Source organism: Aulonocara sp. 'chitande type north' Nkhata Bay, linkage group LG19, assembly GCF_057382095.1.
Source record: "Aulonocara sp. 'chitande type north' Nkhata Bay isolate Kocher_YH1m ecotype deep benthic linkage group LG19, A_spYH_male_GT1.1, whole genome shotgun sequence".
NCBI classification, from domain to species: Eukaryota; Metazoa; Chordata; class Actinopteri; order Cichliformes; family Cichlidae; genus Aulonocara; species Aulonocara sp. 'chitande type north' Nkhata Bay.
The window spans coordinates 13434674-13450453 of record NC_141362.1 but is presented as its reverse complement, the minus strand read 5'-3'; positions in this window follow the sequence as shown (position 1 = coordinate 13450453).

Genomic DNA, 15780 nt, shown 5'->3' with positions numbered 1-15780 from the left:
AGTCCAAGATTACTGCCATTAAAAAGTAATCTGTTACACTGAAGTGTTACCTGCAGAGAGATGTAATGCGTTAAGAGTACTTCTGTACTTCTGCATTTAGCCTGCTGGTTATATATCCAGACACGCTGAGGGTTTTGACTTTAACTCGTTTCATACCAAGATTATATTAACAGTAACCCCTCCACCACATAACCATCAAAAAGCTTTGTACTTTTGCTCAGTGCCAGCTTTACTAATAGTTGGCTGCGTTGGTTTCAAATCGGTAGCCCTGTAATATTCTCCTGCCACAGACGGTATACAAGACAAGGAGGGCGTCTATTAAACTGAAGGGTCGTGGTTCAATGCCTGGCTGCTCCAGTCTGCATGCCAAAATATCATTGAGCAAGATACAGTACCCTGCGATGCTCCTAATCTGTTCATTGGTTAAATAGAAGACAAAGTGGAAGAGAATGGAAGGATGAAAGTTACCAAATTTGGTTGATTGTTAATTTATCAGCTAATACTAAGCTTTGTTGCCAAACCGTATCTATCCAGGTTGATTTTGTTCATCTGGACGTAGCGTTTTCAGAGGGAGAAACATTTCGTCACTCATCCTAGTGACTTCTTCAGTCTCAGCTGACTGCAGGTTTCCCCAACTTTATAAACGGTACATTTGCACAATGACTCAAACTAACACATTGAATGAATAATGGGCTGTGAGGTCAGTTCCTGGACACAGACGATCGCTGGTTTAAGGGCGGAGTCAAGGAGGCCGTTTATGTGAAATGGGAAAGACCGTCTCTGAGGAGGGGGCCTAAGGCTACATCTTTCACCATCTTACAATGCTGTGATTGCAGCCATTCCCCAACTCTGTGTGAATGGTACTCATGACCACTGATCATTGATCAGTGGTTGTTGGTCAAAGGTCATGACATTTTGTGTATTAATGATCAAGAAACTGAAACTGAAACCACCAGTTACTGGGGAAAAATGTCAATTCCAATGCATTTGGTGAGTGATTGTAGGAGGTTGCTGTTGCTAGGCGAAAGTGGGTGCAAAAAAAACCAAATGACACTGCACCAGAAACCTCCTCGTCATAGTTTTGGTCACTGGTGGAATGAAATTATCTCCGATAGTTTGCATGAACAAACACATTTGCATGGATAAACACTTACTTGTCTGCAAGCATTCAACAACTGATCGCTACATGGAAAGTTGCACCTGGTTAGATAGTGTTCCCTGCAAACTGCAGCCGACCACTCAAATCTGCTAGTGACCAAAATAATCACAAAGGTTTTTGATGTAGCACCCTATTTTGGGACTGACAGCAACCTCCAGCAACCACTCACCAACCAGTCAGGGATTACGCAGTTTTCCTCCAGTGACTATGGCGTACCAGTGGGTCGCTGACCAGTTTCTTGTGCTGCAGGACTGGGGCGTAGGTGACCTGACTGATCCAGTTGTAGGGCTGGAGAAGGAAGCATAAAAATATTCCCTGTTCCTTTAGTTGCTCACAGTAAGGATTTCATTGTCTAAGAAAGTAACAGAGAATTACTCAAACTGCAAAGCTAACACATTACATTACGTGACACACCCGAAACTGATTTTAAACAATTTTCCGATGGCAAAGGTACGAAGAACAACAGTGATTTTAGGAAAATTAAGATTGGCTGGTAAACTCTGATACTGGCAGAATGAAAGATTTGACACCATGACTAATGATTTTCTGATTGCCTATGAGTGAGTAGTCCTGAAAGTGTTTCCTGTTAATTAATATTAAAAGTAGGACATTATATTAGTCATTATGATAGATGGCAGCATGTTCTTGTCGACTAAAGAAGTTTGTGACAGACGTTTTAGGCAGATACTCATTTTACATTTGCAGAAAAAGAAAGACTGAACATCCTCAAAATCCTGGAATCAGCGAGATCTTACTGGTCTTTATTCAGAGATAATCCGTGATAATCTATATGCTTAGTAACCATGAGAGTGTGCTGTGGCTCAGACTGAAATTCACCTTGCTAATTTCTCTCACTTCTCAGTCACAGTGAGATTTAGATCTGTCGTTAAATTTTAAATCCCTGAACAGCTACACTGCAAACATTTCAAACTGGTTCAGCTTATGAGTTCCACCAATATTAGCGTCACATTCATTATATTCTTTATCTGGGGAGAAACAACAATAAGATAGCTCTGTTTTTATATATGGGAAGTCTGCTGATATTAAGAGTAAAGTCAAGTTTCCGTTCATCACATTCATGGGACAGAAAAAAGTTAAAAGTTAAAGAAGTTTTTAAAATTGGTTAATTTGAAAGAGATTAATTTGATCCTGCACATGACAGTGATGGATCTGAATGACAAACTACACACACAAGATAGTGACATCCTAAAGCATAGCCCGATTTGTCTTATGTTTCACTTCAAATGGGACAATGTTTTACAAAATAAACATCATGGATGTACTAAATAAGATATAAAAAGTGTGTTTGAGACCATAAACTCAATAAAAAATGTTACTGAGTGAGATATTAGTTTCATATATTATTTCCATATAATCTGACACCTTTTAAGAAGCACAGTATTCGCCCCTTCTGGCCATAAGATGCAGGCTTAAGGCACTTCCATATTTGCTTTACTTTACTGACTCATAGGATGTAACCAGATCTCTAGCTCTGCCTCCAAGTCTGAAGCCATGATTCTGAGCTGGAAAAAGGTGGAGTTCCAACTTCAAGTTGGGAACAAGTTGCTGCACCAAGAGTTTAAGTTTCAGTTTACTGGAGCGAGGTGGATTGTTGTACAGGTCTGTTATTGTGAAGAGAGCTGGACGTGAAAGCGAAGCTGTCGATTTATAGATCGATCTACGTGACTACCCTCACCTATAGACTCGAGCTCTGAGTAATAACTGAAGGGTGCCTGGACTCGCCCTCAGAGATGGGGTGAGGAGCTCAGTCATTCAGGAGGGATTCAGAGTAGAGCCACTACTCCTCCACGATGGGTGGATGGAGATCCTGTCACCTTGATCTGGGTCCCAACAAGGCGAGGCTACACTGGTGAGGCTCATTTGTGTACAAGGTGCCCCACTGCTGTGAAGAGACACTTTTTATCTCTAAAACAGGGCCGTAAACTCACAGCTTCTTTCTAAAGCAGATATGTGTTCAATGCAGTTTACAATATTTACTGTAAGAAAAGTACATTAAGAAACATTTTACTCTCATATATCTTAATTAAGGACTCCGTGGCACCTAAGTCTGCTGCTACACCTGGTACGAATCAAAGCTATATAATCAAAGATATCTTCCCAATTTGAGTTCAGTTGGATAAACAAGGTACATTTTTCTTATATATTTTCGTCTTCAATTCTGATTTGTACACGAATAGCTCATATTACTACTACTACTACTGTGCAGCTGTGACCAATTCCAGTTCAATGAAGGATGAACAACAGGCTGTAAAAGAGAGTAGGTGTGTGAAAGTGACCTGTTACATCAGAGGATGGGCTGAGGGGGTGTTCGGAGGCAGAGAGCCTTTCGATTAGAGGCCAGCGTTCAACTCACACTTTGAAGAGAGCACCGGTGCTTTGCCCGCTGCAGCTCCCCAGTGGGATGGCTTCCTTCAGTATCCAAATGCTTCTCCCTCTCTCTGAACACAAAAGCACAAAGACAAACACATGCATGCTGGAGAAGGAAGCTGGAAAGAATGACTAAAATAGATGAGCAGTGTGAGGAAGGGAGAATAAAAGACAGAGGTGCTAATATTAAGAGACAAATTATGCTCAGTCGCTGTGAGGAAGCCATCCAAGATGTGTCATCGGACATGATTTTCATTTCAGCTTCAGCGTGCCTCAGCTCAGCTGTTCGGTTGATTTCACGCAGCTTTAAAGTCCTACTGTTGAAGCCATTGTCACAAATCTGAGTTTTCGCCATGTCCGCCTAAACTGCTCAGTGCTTACACAAGATTGGCCTTTTCTCTGCTTAGACAGCTGAGAAGAGATCAGCGCCGCAAAGGCTTGTAAGTCCGATTTGCTGTTCCGATGTGACAAAAACAAACAATCCAGCCAGCACATATATGTGCATTTGGCATGTGGCTCAGACCTCCAAGTGCACAGCCTCTTTCCTTAAAGAAAATCTCTCCCTGGAGATGAACATCGGTATTTAGTGGTCCATTTAATTGAGAGAGGTACTGAGTGACAGATGAAAAGGATGATGGGGATGCTGCTGCCATAGTACGGTAGGTTTTGTGGCTTTCCAGCACTGCGTAGATGCGCTCAATTTACAGAGCGGGCACAGCTGAAACACAGAGAGGAACGGCAAATGGATATTTAACGGCTGCTTTTCCAGATGCTTTTCTTTGTGGAATGGGTTTTTTTTTTTTCATCTGTGAGGATGTTAGCTTTCAGGGTTTCGAATCTCTGAAATGTCATCATGTAAAAACGCCACTTAAATTGCGCACTGCAAGTCTGATGAGTGATGTTAAATCTATGTTGTGCATGAAAGTTTGTGTGGAGAACAGAAGCCAGGTAATGTCAGCGTTAGACATTCGTGTGTGTGTGTGTGTGTGTGTGTGTGTGTGTGTGTGTGTGTGTGTGTGTGTGTGTGTGTGTGTGTGTGTGGAGGTCAAATAATGCCACCAGTGAGTGTATTAATGTCCACCATGGGAAAGAGGATGAGGTGAAGTGAAAAGGCCGTCAGAGTGAAAAGGGCGACCGGCAGAACACAGCTGCAGCAGCATCCTCATGGATAGGGCACAGAGAGCAGGACACACACACACACACAAAAGGGCGTTGCTTTAAGTTCCCAGCCAGCAGAGCAGCTCAGCAGGAAGACCAAGCATGATTTGGAAAGAGGCACTACATAATATAGCAGCCAATGTGCTGTTTCAGGAGGCAAATGAGTGCTGTGGTGTGTCAGTAATTGTGCTCCTCAAACCAGTGAGTCCGCCCCCACAAGCTCAGAGCGACTGAGCGCGGGGAGTGTGTTTCTCTTCTCCTGTTGCTATCATTTGTGTTTATTCCTCCCATGTGAGCCCCTCGGCACTGCTCTGCTAATCCTCGCCTTGTAATATGTGCACATGTGAAGGTGTGGGTGTTCACACACATGTAGGGCTGGAGGGAGCTTTAAAGGAAAATATTATTTCATTATAACTCAGCTCTTATGTTTGTAGTTTAAAGAATTTGCTATTTATCTACATTTTTAAAAATCTAAAGCTATTGCTGAGCCCAAAGCCCGTTTCAGATGGACTCAACCACTTCAGCTTTGTCTTTTGTTCAGGGATTTTATAACAGGGATCCTATTATGTTCATTTCCAACCCCATATTTTCATTCTTGGACTTGAGTAGAGCAGCTTTGCATGAATAACAGTTAATAAATCATCCTTATTTATCTTTTACTTAGCCTCAATGCAGCCCATGAGCTCATCCTCTGTCTAATAAACATTTTTATCTCTGTTTAGTTTTCATTGGTTATGTTTTTGAAGTTTGGACTCTTGTTTAGTTCGTATCAATCAAGTATTGTCTGAAAGAGTGGCTCTGCCTTGTGGGGTACCTCAGGGATCTGTCTTTGATCCGATTCTCCTTTTTTTTGCTTTACATACTCCCTGTAGGCCAAATTATTAAACACTACAATAATATTTCTTATCATCGCTATGCTGATGAAATTCTGCTATTATGTTCTTTCAAAGCCTCTTAGTTATAAATTGTCTTCAATGTCTTCAAATTGCCTCCAAGAAAAAAAGGCAACTAAAGCAACTTCCTCCAGTTAAATACTGATAAAAGAGAAACTTTTATTATTGTTTCCAACCATAAGATCTCAGATTCTTAGGCTCTTCTGTTCAATCAAGGCTCAGAAATTTGGGCATAATATTTGACAGTTCAATGTCACTTGAGCATCAACTGTTGTTGTTTTTATCATCGAAGAAACATTTCAGAGTACTGAGGTCAAAGGCTGAGCCTGAGATGATGCTTATTCATTGCTTACTGTTTGGATAATTGTAATTGTCTTTTTCACTTTGGGTCACCATCAGACCGTACACACCAAGATTTTTAACTGGCACCAACAGAAAATCACGTCATTCAGTTTGGGCCCCTCTTCACTGATTTCCAGTCAATTTTAGGTTCAACTTTAGAGATTTAGCTTTAAATCCTCTCCCACTGTCTTTATGCTGCGCAGACTCCACTGACTCTTTTAAAAAGCAACTGAAGACTTCTTTAAACAGTCAATCTTTGAATGAATTTGTTGTTTTATGATTTAATGTTATTGTTTTACAATGTTCTTTCTGGTTTAATTGGGAAGCACTTTGTAGTTTTTATCTGTGAAAAGTGCTGTTTGTCAGCCAAACTCATCGATTCTTTATCTGTTCCACAGATAAAATTCAGCTGTTAGCCATATTTATAGATAACCATTTCAACTACAAACATCCCTTTTCTGTCATCTTTTGTTTATGTAATGTAATGGTGTCCGATTTTGATAAGGTTTTTGACTTTTATTTTGAAAGTACAATATTTTAAATATCCTCTCTCTGGTGTTTTCATCTTTTTAAGCAGGTTTGTCGAGTTGTTGTTGGGTTAGGACATCATTGTTGCACTGCAGTGCAGCGTGCAACAATTAAAATCTACACTATAGCTATTAGCAGTGGCTCATGGTCAAAGCAGCCATTCATTTTATGTGAATCCTTGAATCTCTCCCTCATCGTCTCCCACCATCTATGTTAATTGCACCTTCCTCCAGCTCTTCACCATGGCTACTGTGGAGCTATTTCTAGTTTCCCTTTCATTTTCTCTCTTAGTTTCTCAGCTTCACGTTATTGCTTTTGTTTGCTCCTTTTTATCAACAACTTCTTCACACTAATCTCTGCTCTCAAGGTGCACGAGTCCACAGGGCAAGTGGGTGAGGAGCAGGTTGCATTAAGAGCGACTGGGCAATCCGGTGTTAGTGTTGAAAATGAACGAATGGGCTGCTCTCTGTGCTTGTAGGGTCGTGCGCAGCTTACACCCTGTATAATTATTTCAACAAAGAAAAAATATACATGTATTATATATAGTCCTAAGAACTGAGGAAGAAAAAAACCTTCCCTTTTTGTGATTTCCTGTGTCTTTGGAGCTACCCAGACACATGAGATATCAATGAAAGGCCCAGGACAGCACTTAGTAGCTCGAATAACTCAAAAGATATAGAGGAGGCGTCAACTCACCAGGCAAATGCCCAGTATGTCAGATTACCAGTCAAGTCCTGACACCTAACATGTGTTGTCCCTTTTCTAATACTTATCCAGTGGCTTTAGTCAGCTGCTAACTACTCTAATGTGTTCTCCACACAGTTGTGAAATTCTTTCTTTGAGTTTTTTTGTTTGTTTGTTTGTTTGTTTTTTAAATTAGTTGAGCTAATCTTTCCATGTATCCCCTGTCTGTTCCAAAGGTACCGCCTGAGGTGCCTTTACCCCTTGTTGGGAATCGCTGATGAGTACTGCAACATTGCACTGGTAAACTCTGTGCAACCCCAACAGGCCTGGCTGCAGCAAATCAAGTCAAACAAAGCAGAACTAATGTTACTGGTCCCAGAGTTGGAGTCACAGCAATGAAACAAGTAAATAAACTGACAACATCAGTGAAGACACAAAGCAACCCCACCACACATTTTTTTCATTATTCATGAGCTGTAAAAGAATAATAATAACAATAATTCTGTTTTAATTTCAGTTTCTTCTACAAAAAGCAGTCATCCAGTCTGCTTCATTTCATATTTTCCCTCCACACCCAACCTGCTGTGACTCTTTATCCCACAGTTTTAGTACTAGTGTAGGAGCAACTACGACTGTGCTGCTTGCTAATTTGTCCTCATAATTAATTTTTTTTAAAAACCACCATTACCATCATCTATTTAAGGAGGATAGCACTGATTTTAACTTTTCTATGTGTTTGGCCGAATTTAATTCAATTAACACACAATTTAAGCTTCTACCACACTAACATAATTTGAACGCACACCACATGGTTTCCTATCTTAGCATAGACTGCACTGATAAATTGCTCTTTTAATTAATTGTTTCTGTGTATGAAGTGCTTACAAGCTTCAACAGTTTCCTTTTAGAGCTGTTGGTTTATCTGTGCGCCAGTTTAGCCTGCTGATTTTATCTCATTTAGAATTCCAGTTAAGCTAACAAACATGTCTTTGGACTCTGGGAGGAAGACTTGAAGAGAACCCTCACAAGTACAAGGCTGCACATGCAGACACACAGAAAGGCCACAGCCAGACAGCAGATGTAAAGCCAGTACCTTCACATCTCCCTACTTGTGCACAATCTTTTCTTTTTCTCAGAAAGAAGGAGTAAATTAAAGATTTTTAATAAAATACAGTAAAACGACTTTCTTTGTGTCTTCGTGCTGGTGGGTGTGCGTGAGCATGTCAGGCGAGAGTCTGTGACGTCAGGAGATGTGACAGCATCAGTGCCGTGGAGGACGCGGTGACCTCCCTCCTGTCACAAACCACCGAGACACTTTCATCACGTCTTCCTCTTTTTTGTATACACTCACAGTCTCGCTCACACACGCACACATCTTTTGATAAAAGACAGCCATGTCCGCCCAATTCTTCGTGACATGTCTGCACTGTCTAACAACCACTACCTTCATCACTCCTCCTGCTTTATTAATATTCATTAAACGGAGGAAGATGATGTCAGCCTTTCCCCCCCCCCCCCCCTGTTATTCTGCAGCCACAGTCGTTTTCCTGAGTGCTTTCTTGGAGCGGTGGAACTTCAATGACATTGCACATCAAGAGTCAGAGTGGCACAAACCAGATGCAGAAGCAGCTTAGTGGATTTCTCTCAATCAATCTCGCCCGTTTCATCTCAGATGATCTGCTCTCTCTCTCTGAGCTTTTAGAAGTGGTGGATTTTGATGCAGCTTTGATGAAGACTTTTGGGGTGATTGAATTTGCAAATGCCAATTTGTGTTTGAATGTTGGACCACAAGCAGGAGTGCTGGGTGTAAGCAGAACATGGTCTGGCTGACCAAGAAGCTTCCCACAGAGAATTATCTAAGCTGCCCTAATTTTCTCTGCTCAACTGATCATTAAGGCCAGCATCTATAACTTTAATTTGTGTACACGACAAAGTTTTACTTCTAAGAGTTATAAAAATCAAAATGTGCATTAAAAAAGGGGGACTCAAGCCACCTGACTGTGTTAAAGACAGTACTTTAACTCATCTGGACTTATGGTGCAGTTAAAATCAATACAAAGTTGAGCACACACCACCGCACAAAGAGAAATGGCTTACTATTCTTGTTTTTCATTCTAATGCACAACAGGCAAGTCATTTCCTTGACTTCACAAAGTAAACATTAACTCGTCCTCATTAAAGATTGCAGTCTTGATAAATAGGTACAGCACTGGAGTCGGAAAGCTTTATTCCAATGAGGCCTGTAACAGCTTCTCATAAAAAAATAAAAATTAAAAAAAAACAGCTCGGCAGTTGTGCTCCGTGATGCAAAACGTGGCCAATTAAATTGACTTTTCCACCAAGGAAAGAAATGCTCTCTCTGCACTGTAACTATCCCACCAAATCAAATCACTCAGCCCGGGCTAAACTAAGAGCAGGCATCTGTGACACTCATTTCAACACAAACAGCTTCCACTACACTTTTAACGTCCACTCACAGGGTTAGTTAAAGGCAGAAGTGCTGACCGCAGTGCTGAATGCAATGGCTCCCTCGTTCGCCGGTTGATTCATTGCAGTCGTTATTTGAGGGGAGCACATGATCGCCACCATGAACATCCCTGACCCACAGACCTGCTCTAAATCTCACTGTCTCGTATAGGCAAACACTTAAAGGCCGGGAGATGGTATCAGACAGCCGTTTAAAAAAGATTACAAAACAAAAAATGTAGATTGACTGGAGGGGAAAAGCAGAAGCAGTGCAGAAAACCATTAAACATGACGAAAGGGAATAAAGGAGAGAGCTGAGCTGCAGCAAAAGCCAGGGAGATAAGACATCGTTGTGGTCATGTGGAGAGACTGAATGTCTTTAACGAGCCTGTAATTCCTCAGTCAAACACACAGAAAGTAGAGGTAGAGACAGGAAGGAGACAGACAGGAAGGGAGGTTGTAATTGGATCCCTTACTCGACTTCTTTTATCAGCTCCACAGAGAGCTGGATATGCTCTCTGCTCTCCTTAAGAGATGACTGAGGTCTGCCTCCTATCAGTCATTTTCAGGCTTTCACCTTGTTCAGCCGGCATCTCCCAGAGGAGCGAATCACACAGCAAGTGCATTTACACTTTCTGTATGAAATCTATGCGATAGGGAGTCTTCTTTCAACTATAGAATATTGCAAAAAAAAGGTGATGCATGAGCCAATGCTTTTCTTTGATTTGGTATTTTCACTGTCAGCCTCGCAGAAAGCATCTTCTGGTTTCAGACCTGCTGCTCAGCTGGGGCTTTTCTCTGTGCACTTTGCATTTCCTCCCTGTACCAGTTTGGGTTTCTATTCCCCAGTTCGTTAACCCACCGAGGGGTAGTCAGTAGTCAGTAGTCTTAATTCAAATGTAAAAGACCTCAAATGCCCAAATTTGACATCTAAAAGATCTAAAGACAGTTCAGTCTGTAAAACACCTTTACACACACTTCTGAATGCATCGGCACATGGTTGTTGTTGTTTTTTCTATCATCTTTAGTATGATGTTCTCCCCTCTCATGACTACCCAGCACTGAGTGACTAAACAGACTTAACTGTACCCTGTCCTCTGGTATCGCTCCTCTGATACTTTTTTCCAATTTATTAATAATTAGTTGAGTTTGGAGCTACTCCCAGTCATTTCTGCACGACTGCATGCTGCTTTGCAACCCATTTCCCCTTTGAGCTCTGGGGGCCTTGTCTGCTAAACACAGTCATTTGTACTACAATCTTCTTTTGACTCTGTGGTCCTCACTGAACCATCTGTAAAACTGATTAACACTGTGGTTCCTAAAGCAGTGATTACCAATTATAACAGCAGTTTAAAAATCAGATGAAGGGGTGCTGGGGCTCATCTCAATGTGTTAAAGGATAAATACGGTTTGTTTGAATTTTCCATTCTTGGAATTATCCTTTATTATAGCCTCATGCACACATGTGGCACAAACCACAGCTGGACAGACCTGTTTCACTAGAATATGCTATGATGAGCTACACAATTGCAGATCAGTTAAAACAGATGCTAAAATGAATAGCGTGCACACAGTGGGAATGCCACAGGTCATTATACGCGCATATAATAAATTCAGCCACAGGACTTAATGACACAACCGGAAACAGAAGACAGACTGCACTGCTTCTACTTTTCTGTAAATCCGAAGCCAACGTGCATTCCCACAGCTCAACAAAGCATGTTGACTGATAAATTGGCTTTCAGTTAATAGACTCACTAAGCCAACAAACAAGTAATTTGCTTCAGGAGACACTTTATTTCTTTGCCCGTCAGATGTGGCTTTTCTTTCCTCGACCGTTGAAATTAATTTAGTTAAATTTTCGGTCACTTTAAAAGCTTCATCGGCTGCGTTCTACCATAAGAAGCTTTGAGTTGACAGTCAGCCGCTGTCAGTTCAGATTTACCTCGTTTTCAGACGGGAGCATGTCTTCACACAAAGCTACTGATGAACTGTGAATCTACAGCAGCGTAATGGGATTATGAGCAGGAAGTCAATCAGCTACAGCTGCAGCCGCTCCACGTGGCAGCAGAACCGATGCATTCGTCTCCCCAGACAGCGCGTGCCAATCACCACTTTTCAAACTAAGACAAAAGAGGGGTCAGGAAAGGTAGAAGCTTTTTTTTAAGCCTATTCCATGTTGGAATTATTTCCCTCTTGGAGTTAAATCGTACCTTCCCCTGCTGTCACAGCTCAGTGTTTGTATCTCCTCTCCTTGGGCTAAAGTCCCAATCCTATCAGGCTGAAACAGGAACAAAGACTGCAGTCCCTCACTTCCTGCCCCCTCTTTCCCTGCTCCCACCCCACACCAATCTCTAAAAAATCCCCTCCTGGTCCTGGTCTGCACCTCTGAGCGACCTGCCAGAGCTCATAATCCAAAATCATATTGAAAGACAGGAAAGTCACGGTAAGCTCCAGTGTCGTGTCAGAAAATATTGGTGCGTGTAAAATATTCATGGCGCGGTGTCCTGCAGTTGCTGTTTTATTCTGTGTTTAAGAAAAGAAATGCTAAATCAGGGTGTGGATTTTAGCAACTGTTTTGCCTTTTTTTAATAATCCTCCACGGCCGTAATGCCGGGTCAGATGGAGTTCTTACTTCATGACTTCCAGTGATAATCACTGAGTTTCATGCCTCAGCAATTTCAAATGTATGAATTGTCTCAAACATCCGTTGACTAATGCTCCTGGTGTGCAGAATACTCAGGATTGCACATTTAATATTAACTCAAAACTTAATGAATGGACAATTATAGAAGTAATGGATTAAAATAACTTGCTGACACCAAGACATCCAAGATTTTGTCAATCTCAGCCATTCGCTCCAGCTCCTCTTTCACGGTCTTGTTGGCATTCCAGGGTCGGATATCTGAAGCTGTAAAATTTCCTTCCAATCAAAAGTGTCTCAGGCGGAGACGTAAAACTAAAATCATTCAAATAGTTACATCATTGCATTTATTTTTATCTCTTTGTGTTGAAACTTTATCATTTTCTGTAAATAACATTTTAAATTGATAAATAATGATATTCTTTCTATATGTGTTAAATTGTAAGAACCCTGGGAGACGTTACATTGATGTTTACTGAGGAGTGGAAAGATTTTAAAGCTAATGATGACGCTAAATTGTAGCAGAAATGATTATGCTTATCATTCATGAAATAATGGTATTTTTTTATTCTGGTTATTTATAGTTTTTTAAAACAACAACAACCAAAAAAAACCCAAAAAATTTAATAAATATCAGCTGAAGATGACAATGGCAGTTTTCAGTTTTATATTTTTCACCAACAGTCTTGTCTCCATATGTTTTCTTCAGTCACCGTGTGAAGTTCATGTGTATCAGTCTGGGTCTCACTGTGCGTATTAGTTACTTCCTGTTTTATTTTGATAGTCCCTTGTCTTAATTAGATTCTTTTCAGCTATGATCCCAAGTGTGTGCACTCTGCTCTAATATGGCAGATAAGGGAACCCTTGGTTAACCCACACTCTTCAAGTTTGGCAGAAGGTAATCAACATTTGTGGGATATACAAAATGTTAAGAGTTGCTTTTGACTCAGGTTTGATTCCAAACAGGCATGACTCTAACTTTAAATCATAACTTATGGCCTTAAAACATTCCTCTCTCTTACTCATAGAAACATTGTGCTCAGCTTTGAGACCTTGCGAGACAAACACAACCTGATACAATACAACTTTCACAGATACCTACAGCTGAGATCATATATTGATCATGAGTGCAAATTGACTGACTACAGATGCTAAATCACATTTTTCCCACATCCTGAAAAATGCTCCAACCATGACCCCTGCTAAATCCATTTCCAAACTATACAAAGCTCTCTCTAGTGCCAGTGAGGATAACACTTTATATGTTAAAGATAAATGGGAAAGGGAATCTGGGATTGGTATTTCTGTGGGGGAGTGGGGAAATATTTGGTCCACATCCAGCTCTATGAGCTGGAGAGAACATGGCTGGAAAAATATTATTAGATACTTCAAGACGCCATATCAGGAGAGATAAAAGGTGCTCATATGTCATGCTGGAGACAATGCGGCTCGACTCTTGTTAATCATTTCCATGTCTTTTGGGATCGTCCCAGGTTAAAAGATTTCTGGTCCAGGCCTTCTTAAGCGCAGTTTTTAACGCTCAAATACCTCCAGGTTTTAAGGTTCTATACATGGGTCTGGTCCCTTTTCTGGAACGTAGGAGTGAGATTAAGTTGGTTGTTACGGCCCTGGGCCAGCTGTGTACTTTTGTTGTGCTCTGTCTTTAAGACTCCACAGGTCCTTCCCGATTGGAGAGCTGGCGGCGGCTGATTGGTCCCTGATCATGTGGCTCTTTTCAAAATCCCTCACCAGCAGTTGTGCCGGGGCAGCCACTGTGACATTCGTGCTTGTGATTCTCGTGCCTTACCGAGCTTGTATATAGTGTGTAAATTAGTCTTCACTTGTAAATAGCAAATTGTAAATAGACACTGAGACAAAGGGGGTTATTTACTTTTTTTTCTACTTTTTTTTCCTCCATGACAGCAGCACAGGCAACCCCGAGTTCATGTTTATAGTTCCATATAATGTGTTCTACCTTTATGTAATGTGAGTCCCCTTCTGGAGAACATGTGAAGTTTGTAGAACTTTATTTATCAGGCAGTTCTCCATTAGAGGATAATATGCCGATCACTGTGTTTGTCATTTGCTCTCCTGGACTCTAAAAGCCTGGAAAGACTCTGTTTTCATGTCATTCATATGTTGATGGATTTTTCCTGTCCATTCCAAATAAAGATACAATTTTCTTTTAAAACGTTTACCCTGTCACAGGTATATGTCTTTATGGAAATAACCTTTTCCCCTGACATGCACAAGTATAATTTCAAAGAATATCTGAATAGAGTAGATTTTATACTTTATATATTGTCACCACAGCGACAGTATCAACTAAACAAAATGTTGTGCTGTTTAGTGTTATCATTTTTTTGTTGGTTCATACTAATCCAACTTTTTTCTCACTCTCATAACTTTCTTCTGTACCACATGAAGTACTCTGTCCTTTTTGTTGATGTATTACATTGCTGCATTTTCTCAGATCTTTTCCGTTTTCTTGCTCACCTGCACAGATCATCTGTTTTTACAACTGTTTATTTTTTGCACATATTTCTTTATTGTCGCTGTTTTAGTTTCTGTACGTCTTCCTGTTATGACTTTTCTCTCTCAGAGTTATTCTCTCGTGGATCATTGTTGCCATACTCGTATGTTTTGTTTCAAGTTTACCCGGCCTCACTGGGTTAAACTATAGGCTCAAAATATACAACAACTCAACTCAGCATTTTAAGCAACATGGACACCTGTCCATGGATGGTTAACTGAAATAAAATTTGGAAGCCCTGGTGCTTTATTGTCTGGTGTCACCCTACCACACACCAGGTATCCTCCTCTGTCACACCCACTGTCTGCATAGCCTCCATCCCTACATCCATGAAACTTGTTCTCCACCCATTACAGATCCCAGTGTCATCTGCAGACATCATCATCCACAGAGACTCCAGCCTGACCTCATCTCTCAACCTGTCCATCAGGTGCTCAGAAATATCCCTGAAATAATCCCACCCTCACCCTGCCTCCCTTGCTGCTTTTGGAAAATCTCACAAGTAAGCCTGCAGTCTGAGGGCAAAGTCCATTACTGGGATATTATGGCACTGAACAGAGTCTCTAGATTACAAAAACTGCCACCTAACAGGTCCTCAGCTGACACCTTCATTAAATTGTCCCCATAAAACACCAGCCTGAAGAGTAAAGAGGCCCCTGCAGGGTAGTGGCCTTCAGGGCGGAGTTAGGGTGATGAACCTGCATGCTTGTTGGGTCACTGGTACTGATTTTGAAGTAAATAATGTTCCTCGAGCTTTGAGTGGTCGATAAAACAGGGAAAGTGCCATGTTGCAGTCCTTCGGCCCAATCATTACCCGCTGCATAATTAATGTGTCCGTTGGGACAAATCACTAAACCTCTTCACACGCTTTGCAGTTACCTTTGCAGTCACATAGTTCTCACTAACTTCAGGAAAAAACACTGCTTTTAGTCCCAAGACCCCAACCGCCAGGAACCTTTGATAACTCTTGGTGAGTTTTATTCAT